Source organism: Pinus tabuliformis, chromosome 6, assembly GCF_031772625.1.
Source record: "Pinus tabuliformis cultivar Carrire ecotype Pingquan chromosome 6, CPIR1, whole genome shotgun sequence".
Classification (NCBI taxonomy): Eukaryota; Viridiplantae; Streptophyta; class Pinopsida; order Pinales; family Pinaceae; genus Pinus; species Pinus tabuliformis.
The window spans coordinates 479,278,981-479,288,453 of NC_142292.1; positions in this window are offsets into that span (position 1 = coordinate 479,278,981).

Below are 9,473 nucleotides of genomic sequence, written 5' to 3' on the forward strand. Positions count from 1 at the left end.
CATGTTCGTACCTTTCCAACTATGGAAACATTGCCTCAATTGGAGCTTCTATGAGAAAGTTATGCCTCTTAGAAGTTAATCTGTTGAAATTGACCACCATAATTCAAGAAGATGCCCTGTTAGTGCCCATTATTAATGGGAAAAGGCATAGCAATATGATTGTGATGAAGAAGACTCCAAAAGAGTCAATATTATAACTCTAATCAAGAGATGAAGGAGTCAAGCCTAACCACTTGTAGGTTATTAAACTATGTTATAACTGAGCCACTAGGAAAAAAATGGGTTCCATTTATTCCAGTGAATTTTGTTCCATAGATGAGCAAAGTAGACAAGACTGGATAGGGAGAGAGAAAATATAGAGGGTTGGTACACTGTAGAAATCCACAGGCCACATGCCTCACTTCTTTGTACTTGCGTCCATTTCCATTAAGAGAAATAGAGCAGAGAAATCTTGCCTTCCAACCACGTTTTCCCCTGAAAGAGTTTCCTAGGTTATATCTTGTGTTAATTTGTGGTTTGTGAGTTTCATTTTGATGTTCTCTATATTTTATATATTTTATCTATTGAATGCATAGGCATAACCCTGTAATTAATGAATCCATAAATCTAAGGATAAATTTACCCTCATAGTGTATATTTTGGATTTTAAGTATAATTTCATTAATCTGCCATGATGAACTATATAGTGGAATATCTAGAGTAGTTTATAGATCATCAATAGTCCATTATATCACTAGGATTGGAAATGAATGTTTCTTATGGCTTAAAAATATTCCTCAAGAGTCTAAAGGCCAACAAACAATGGATCTTATCTAAGTAACAATTAATCAAGCTTGCAAGGTGACTTATGATTTGTTTTATAATTAGGTGGCCTCCTCTGGAATTGAGTTGATCACTGCTAGTTCAACCATGCATATCATTCTCTGACAAGGGAAGTCGCTAGCCCACCTCTCATATTTTCTCCTTGCATCATCATCCCTGGTGCCAGTCCATCAGTCATATTACTATGACACTCATGCGTTTATTGAGTAATCCTCATTACCTCACCCTTGGTAGGCCCTCTTTTGTCGACTTCAACACATTTATTCCAGTAGAGTGGTTTAGAGGGAGGTGTACATTGGTTTCAACTTTCATCATTGTTTGGTGCCTCATATCAAGTAAAGGGAATCATCACTTCCCTTTGACTTGGCTTTTTCTTAAGTTCTCGACTCCAGCTCATTTTCACGTGATCAAGAATCGTACACTTGTGGTTCGATGATCAAGCAGATTGTACCAACATTTCCTGTGTGTGTGTGAGATGATCCAGACCTCATGAGGGGGTGGCCCTTCAAGTAGCCCCCCACATGCCTGTATGCCAGCAGATTATGATCCAGCCTCAAATGTAGTTCAGTAGATATGACTGGCTCGGTTCGTGCCGCTTGTAGTACCCACAAAATGCATGCCTTAGTCATATGATCCATTCAGTTATCCAGAGCCCTTTCTTGTTCAACAAGGCTTCTTTAGTTGTGATTCCCCCTCACCATGCCATCTTGAGAGGCATTATGTTTCATGTACTCAAATGTTATTGTATTCAGTCCCGACCTATGTTTTTTCAAGTGTATTATGTATATGGGACTCATTATATCATTGTATCACTTTCTAGCCCATCGATGCCATCATATCATGTATCATGTATCATGTACTTTGTTGCTCAAAACCACATTTTGGGAACACCATTATTATTTATACTCAGTTATCTTGGCGGGTATGGGTATGCCTCTCCTATCGCATTTGAGATCATGCTCCAAGATAAAGGGAGACTTATATCAGTTTAGTAGGTCTTGCCCCTCCATTTATCCGTCCTCCCTTGCATTGCTTCACCTATCTCTCTCTCTTTTTCTGACTCCCCTTTGGTGTCTCGTGGAAGTGTAACCTACAACATATTTCAGTCATATGATTTTCTCCTGACACTCATACGTTGGGGGGAATCTGTGATCACATAAAAAATCATCACCTAGCCATTTCTAACTAGGTGGATCGAAATACACCATGTTGAATTATTAAGGCGGTGTTTCAAGTCTTGGCTTGGCGATTTTAACCAAACTCACGTTATCTTAGGGTGTGCATGTGCGTGTGAAAAATGTGTTTAGTGTATGAATTAATTGAGTATGTTTTATGATGCCATGTGCTGCTAAAAATGAAGTGCTAATTTTTTTAAATAATGATGAAAATGGATAGTAAAATAAACAATCAATCCAAGCACACAAACCCCCACTGAAATGGGAAAACAAGAAACAAATAAATAGGTGGAAAAAAAAACTACTCAAAGACATAATTATGGCCAAAATATCTAAGGTCAAAGGGACTAGGATCTAAAGGCAACAATTTGCTCTAAATGGGTCAGAAAACCAACAAAAGTCAAAGGTGAAGATGCTGGAAAAGGATAGGAAATAAGTTGCAAATCCTAGGATGCACAAGGGGATCCTAAGGGGGAAGGAAAAAATAAACTATAAAGGGAGTGAAATGATGAAAAATTTATCCAACGGGGATGTAAAACAATGGACAAAACCCTAAAAACTAGTGGCTGAAAATGCTCCTCTCTAGACTCCTCAACTCAGCAAGTCTCTTCCTAAATAATGGAGGTGTACTCTAAACCTGAGGGGGATTTTTCCTTCCTAAATAAGAGACTACTAAGTGGATCTAGGACTAGGGGTGACTAAGGATAGTATGAAAACCCTTCCAAGTACACACGCCACACTTTCAACGAAAATGGAAAATTTTGAGATTTTTTCTAAAAGTAACAAAATAAAGAAATTGACCTGAAAAGTGCATCCAGATGCGTATAATGGGATGAAAAGTGCGTTAGGATGCATAAAAGAGGATGAAAACTATGTTCTGTTCCCACAACTCTTGCTCAATAGATCTCACCCAGATTGTGTCGTTTTTTGCTCGACTAATCCCTGTGACCTACGGAAAGATGTGAAACCCCAACAAATTTTTTTTTTGTTCTAGAAAAAAAATGAGATCTAAAAATAGAAATTGAGAGGTCAAAAATAACTGGAAAAAACACTAAAGAGGGTTGAAGCAACAATCACCAAGAATCTGAATTACTACACTAGTGGAGTCGCCACTTGTTGACGACTATGTAGCTAATAACCTAGTGGAGTCACCACTTGTTGAGGACTATGTAGCTAATAACCCAGTGGAGTCGCCAATTGTTAGTGTACATATTTTAAAAAAGAGTACAAAAAATGCTTCACTTAGTTCACTGGTGACAAATGAACCTAACAACAAGTGGCCACTCTTATGCTTTAGATCTACAAGAAAAATTGATAAAACCCCACAAGAAAATATATAATGCAAGCCCAAAACATATAGCGTCATTAAATAAAAGTGAAATAATCCAATAGATGGACTTCAAATAAATAATGTTTTATTAAAACCCCTGATGAGGAACATTTACAACATGTTTATGTAGATAACCTTCTGTGCGATGGGTCTTTTTGATGTCCTTATGCTTCAACAATCTTGTTCTTCTCTCTCAAATATGTAGAAAAACCAAAAGCAAGATGGAACTCAAGTGGGAGCTCAAATGTTGTGAAATGATAATGGTGACAATGATAATGATCATGGTGAAGAATGAATTAAAAACTGTTTTATTTATAACAAAGTATTGAGCTAAATTAGGAATTGGAAAATAATAAAATGTTATTGACCAAATCATAATCTAATCATTAGGAATACTTTATTATATTTTTTGTTGAGAGAAAAGATATTAAAAAATGGTCAAATATGTTTATTTAGAAAATGGTTGAAGTAATTAACAAATAAAATGATTTATTAATCACTTTGTGAGGATTAAGAAAATTGTGAATTTGAAATAATTATTAAATAATGGTTTAACAATTATTCAAAAATAAGAATAAGGAATAATAAATAATATTGATTTATTTAATTATTCCAAGGTGATTTAGTCAAATGTGTTAAGAAATAATTACCAAATAATGATTTAATAATTATTTCTAGAAAATTAAATAAATAATGATTTATTCAATTATTATTATGGGGTTTTTTAATTTTAAACAAAAATAATTTACTAAATTATTTCCTATAGTGAAAGTGATTTTACTACGGTAAAATTAATCCTACATGGTATATTTCAATCCACCTTGTTAGAAATTGCTACGTGATCATTGTTTAGGTGATAACACAAAGGAGATAAATGTCCTTAGTTGGATGTATCAAACATATGGTGAGATATTGAATCTCCTTTGCACGAAATAAACAAACTTATGCAGGTACAACTCACACAAAAAATGTTGTTTTGTGAAGCTACTCTCCTTGAGTTCCTCAGGAAAATATTTAATGGTAGTTATCTCATATGGCCTCTCTTCTTTTACAATTGTCAACTGAAAAAGGAAAAGTTTATCCTGAAGAAACAATGGGTAAGAGGGAGAGGGCTTTTTACAACTTAATGTATTATGTACAAGGCTATACATTTTCCCCTTATCCTCCTATAACTGCTGGAATTTTTCTTGCAATTCCAACACTTGTCTTTTTTCTTTCTCCCTTTCCTCCTTTACCTTGTCCCATCTCAATATCTGAATCATCAACTCTACAACCCAAGCTTCTTTAGGATCATGGATGATTCTCCTATGCTCATTCAATTGAATTGCCCCTTCTTGTAATGAAACTACTAATTTTCTCCACTTAACTCTACAGATAAAAATATTGTATTTAAATGATCATCAATTTTGGGTTGTATTGTCTCATCTGCTATTAAAAAAATGTTTTTGACATATTTATGTAGATCCTATTGATTTCTAATCTACTCTTCATCTTCCAATTGTACATCCTCAACTACTAGTTCTTGTGTATCAGTAGCATCGTTGGCAGGTCTTGTGTACCAACATATTAATTTCCCTTAGGCTACTTTGCTTCAATTGTTGGTTCTTGTGTGACAATAACATTTTCAGTAGGTTCTTGTGTGGTAGTCTGAACCTCCATAAGCTGCTTTGATTCAACTTCTAGTTCTTGTGTGATAGTAGTATCTTCAACAGGTTTTTTGTGGCAACTTAAAATCTATACATTTATCTTCTTAGTTTGCTGAACAACAATTGCCATGTTTTCCAATGACTTCATGAGAAAATAAGGCATGTTAATTATTTGCCAACTGTGAAGGTGGGAAAATACCTGAAACTATAGCTGGAAACTCTTCCAAATAGGCCCTCATAGATGGTTTATTTCTGAATAAATTATGCCACTTCCTCCCATGGGGGTGAAAGTTAGGTTCCATCCAACCCCTTCCTTTTTTTCTTATCTATTCACCCTCCTGCAAAAATGTGGCCTTTGCAGTTGGGACTGAGGTCTTTCTAAAAAATCAATGTATCCAAGTTCGAGGCAAGGTTGTAACCCTAGAGATGAATTCCCTTATGTTATAGCATCATTCAACACTCATGTAGTTCTGATGCTCTGGTATGGCCTTGGGCAACCCTTTCCCATACAGACTTGATCATTTATTAAAAAACAATATTTTGAATTCCATACGCGACTCTGCCCTTTAAAAAGCACGTACACACATGGGTACCATAATATAGAACCCACGTATATTATTTAAAATATGAAAAAATAAAATAATATCCTATTTTTTGGGTGGGGTTTACGGGTTTCACCGAAATCCCACCTACAGGAGCCCATGGCCTAATTGAATCAACTAATTTCTAGTGGTATTTATACACCTCATGGGAAGGCCTAATGACATTAAGGAGATAGGATATTGAAATTATAGTCCTTTTAGTCTTGAGATTAAGTCTGATTTTCCCTGTGCCTTCTGCACTCCCAGTCATAGGAAACCATTGTTTCCTTGCATAGATGCTCATCCTTCATTATATGGCATCCTTTTGCACATGCTTGAGAGGTGATCTTTGAGGCTTGGGATGGACGGATCCGGAGGAAGGTTTTGTTGGTGCCATGGTTGGATCAGGTTGTATTCGATTAGGGGAATTTTGAGGTGTAAAATGGGCCTACTAAGGAAATTATAAAACAATAGTGGAAGTAATAAAATAAGATTAGATTATATCATCAAATTTTAGAGGGAAAAAAGAAAAAAACTATTTTTTCAACTTATCTCCCCATGGGTTTACTCAAATTTTGAGCGTCAACACTCGTTGGATGTAGAATTTGATTCATCATCAAAGGAGCACCACCCATGTTGCACACTTTCACTAGAACCTGCTACACAAAAAATGAGAAATACATGAAAAACATGATTGCAATCACGTTTTTTTTGTGTATTTATCATTTTTCATGTAGCAGGGTCCGTCGAAAGTATGCAACATGGGTACTCTTTGGATGGGGAGTTATATTTTGCATCCAACGAGTACTCCCACTCAAAATTTGAGTAAAACCTTAGGGAGATAAGTTTAAAATATGAGTTGAAAAGTAGTTTTATTGTTTTATTATTTTTACTTTCTTACTCCAAAAATGGTGAATTATCCCCCATGGTTGACATCATCATATTGAATCCTATTGGTTTTTATAAATTTTATTTTCATTGTACATTTTTCTTAGGAGGCCCATTTTAGACCTCGAAATTCCCCTAATGAGTCTCCACTACTCTTTGTTGATATCAATAAAGAAGATCTGTCTAGTGTCCGATATGTTATGATCTCATGTTTTTATGATTCACATGTAATATGTCACGATTTATATGTTTATTCTTGATGATCTAAAATTCTTATTATGCATGCACTTTGAACTAACTTGTATGTATATGCTTCTCTAAACTATGTTGCAGGTCTGCTCGCTTGGTAGGAAGTAGAGGGTTTAGACCCTACGAGATCAATATCGAACGTAGGACCTGCAAGTACTCCTGTCAAACCCAACTTTGGTAGCTTTTATAGTTTTCTTTCTTAAATGTATGCTTCTTGTTGATTTTCTGCCTTCGATCTGTTGAGGTTGTCAACCCTTACCCTAGGGAAGTTTTTCCCGCCAACAAAACTGGCGACTCCATTAGGGAATACAATCACATATTTCCTAGAAGGGTTCTTTTTCCTTTGATATGGGTTTTTCTTTCTTGTTTCTTTTTTGCAGTATTGTTTACTCATTTGTAGTTCGGGCAATTAGTTTGATCTTCTGGATTAGGTCTGTCTTTATTTTTCCCTATTTTTCTATATATACACTCTTTTTGTTGTACACAGAAGCGTACATACGCAGTTTCTGCCAAAGAAACCAGTGTATACACTAGCTTCTTCAGAAACAGTCACGTGTATACATGGGTTTGTTATTAGACAATCATGTATATTTGGAAAAATTTTAATTTTTCAAGTTTTTCCTTTAGTCAGGGGTGTAGCCTGGTTTTTCTGCTTTCTTGAAGTCATCTACAATCTGGAATGGTCTTGTTTCTTGTTGGTGTCGGTTTCTTTACCTCCTTTTGCAAAAAGATTTTGTCAACCTAGGGTTTGCATTTTTTCAAATTTTTTGCATTTGAAGTTTGGGTTTCAGAGCTTCTTTGTGAAGTGTCTCACTGTTCTATGCTTTTGGGATAGTGATTTGGTTCTCAACTTGCTTATAATCCAATATTTTCATTACTTCGCTTTTCATTCTTGAAGTTGACTCATTTGGTTTCTTTTTTATTATTTGAGAAGGGTCTTTGCAATTTTGGTTCAGTGAAGGATTTTGGTTCTCTGAAATCTTTCTGTCTTTCTGAATCTTTTATGTATCTTTCAGGTCAAGTTGTTCAAGTGTTTTGGTCTCTTATTCACTTTAGTTTGATTATCTTGGTGATTGTTTATGGCTTGTGAAAGTTTGAAGTTTTTTTTCTCGATTTTTATCTTTAAGTAATTGATTGCTTTGCCTTCTTGAAACTTTTTTCATAAGTCCTTAAAAAGAAAACATAAAAAAACATTTGTTTTTGCCTTTCTTTTCTTTGGTTTTTGTTTTTTTGGTATTTTGGCTTTTCAATAAAGTATGCAAATCTTCACTTGAGGTTGAAATTTGGTTCATTTGGGAGATATTTTCTTGGATATTTGTTTCTCCTTGTTTGTAAAATTTTGGCTTTTGGTCTTTGAAAGAACACATTTGTTTGTTTAGAGAATTCCATAGAATCTTGCATTTAGGCATTTTAGTATGCATTAAGGTAGTTTGCATTTTAGGCATTTTAGTCTCTTTCAATAGATGCTGAATGTGTGAGTGTGTTTAAAGGAAAAATAAAAGAGTTTTTCTTTCATAGATTTCTCGTAGAACCTTGTAGATATCACTTTTCATTGAAGAAAAAGAAGTTGCATTTGCATGTAGCCTAGTTTTCTATTGGTTTCTTTTTGCATTAGAACATCACAAGTTGCACTTCTGCTACCCATGACCTAAATAACAACTAATAAAATAAAGCGCTTAATTTACAAAGAAATAGATTTTGTTTTTGTCATAGATACATCAATTAGTATAGGGAATTTAGGGCCTTGGAATAGGTGTGTGGAGAGTAAACTCTCTAAGGCCACTCTAAACAGAAACATAGAAGTTGATTAAAGAGTGCAAATCCAGTATCGTTAGGTTGTCTGAGAAAGCTTCTCTAACACAGGAGTTAATCACAAGGACGAGCAAAGATAGGGAAAGAGAGATAGCCCCTCTCCTACTTGTTGGATCCCATGCCCATGACTGTTCCGCCCATCATCTGATTACGCGTTGGTGACCTTAGTTTCATATCCTAGGGACCGCACAGGTGACTGGAGGGGGGGGGGGATTGCCCATGGTACCTGAGACAAATGCTTCATCACTTTCATAGTACTTCTGGAGGGTGCCCTTGCGAAGCTCGGGTACTTGCGCCGAAAAATGCTATTATTTGAAGGTTAGCATAACTATTTATGATACCTTTGCTAGTAGGCTTGGGCCGTTATTATCCCAAACTATCTTCGTAAGGTCCTTAACTTCGCTTTCTTGTATTTTAGTGTCCGGTCCTCATTACCCAGAGCAGAAATACCTGGAAGTTTCTTGTTTGGTTGTATCTTTAGGGACGTTTTAATGAGTACTCTTTGCTCCTAGATTTCCATAAGTTTTTATTTTTGAGTCTTTAAAAAGTTCTCTTAATAATTAAAAGTGGCCGCTCTACCGATTTGTCGATCTAGGAGGCTTCGTGGGCTTTCATCGGCGAGTGCTGAGCCTTGATCTAGAAGGCGTATGAGAAATTCTGTTGGTAATTTTCAACCAGTAACAACTGACACATTCGGGATTAATTCTTCTCCAAGGGCTCTCATTTCATAGGGTGAACCAAGTTCAGTTCATAATTTGGATAGAAACACTCTGGTCCTTACTAGGGTTCTCTTCCAATCAAAAGACAAGGTTGATATTGAATACGTGCCTAAGTCCCCCGTGACTCCTTCGAAACCTATTCCTTCTGATCTTCCTTACATTGTAGAATATGTGGGTACCCCGACTCACAGGATCACATGCCCTGTTCACTCTCCTTTTTCTCCGATGGCCAATGTTATGGCGTAGGTATG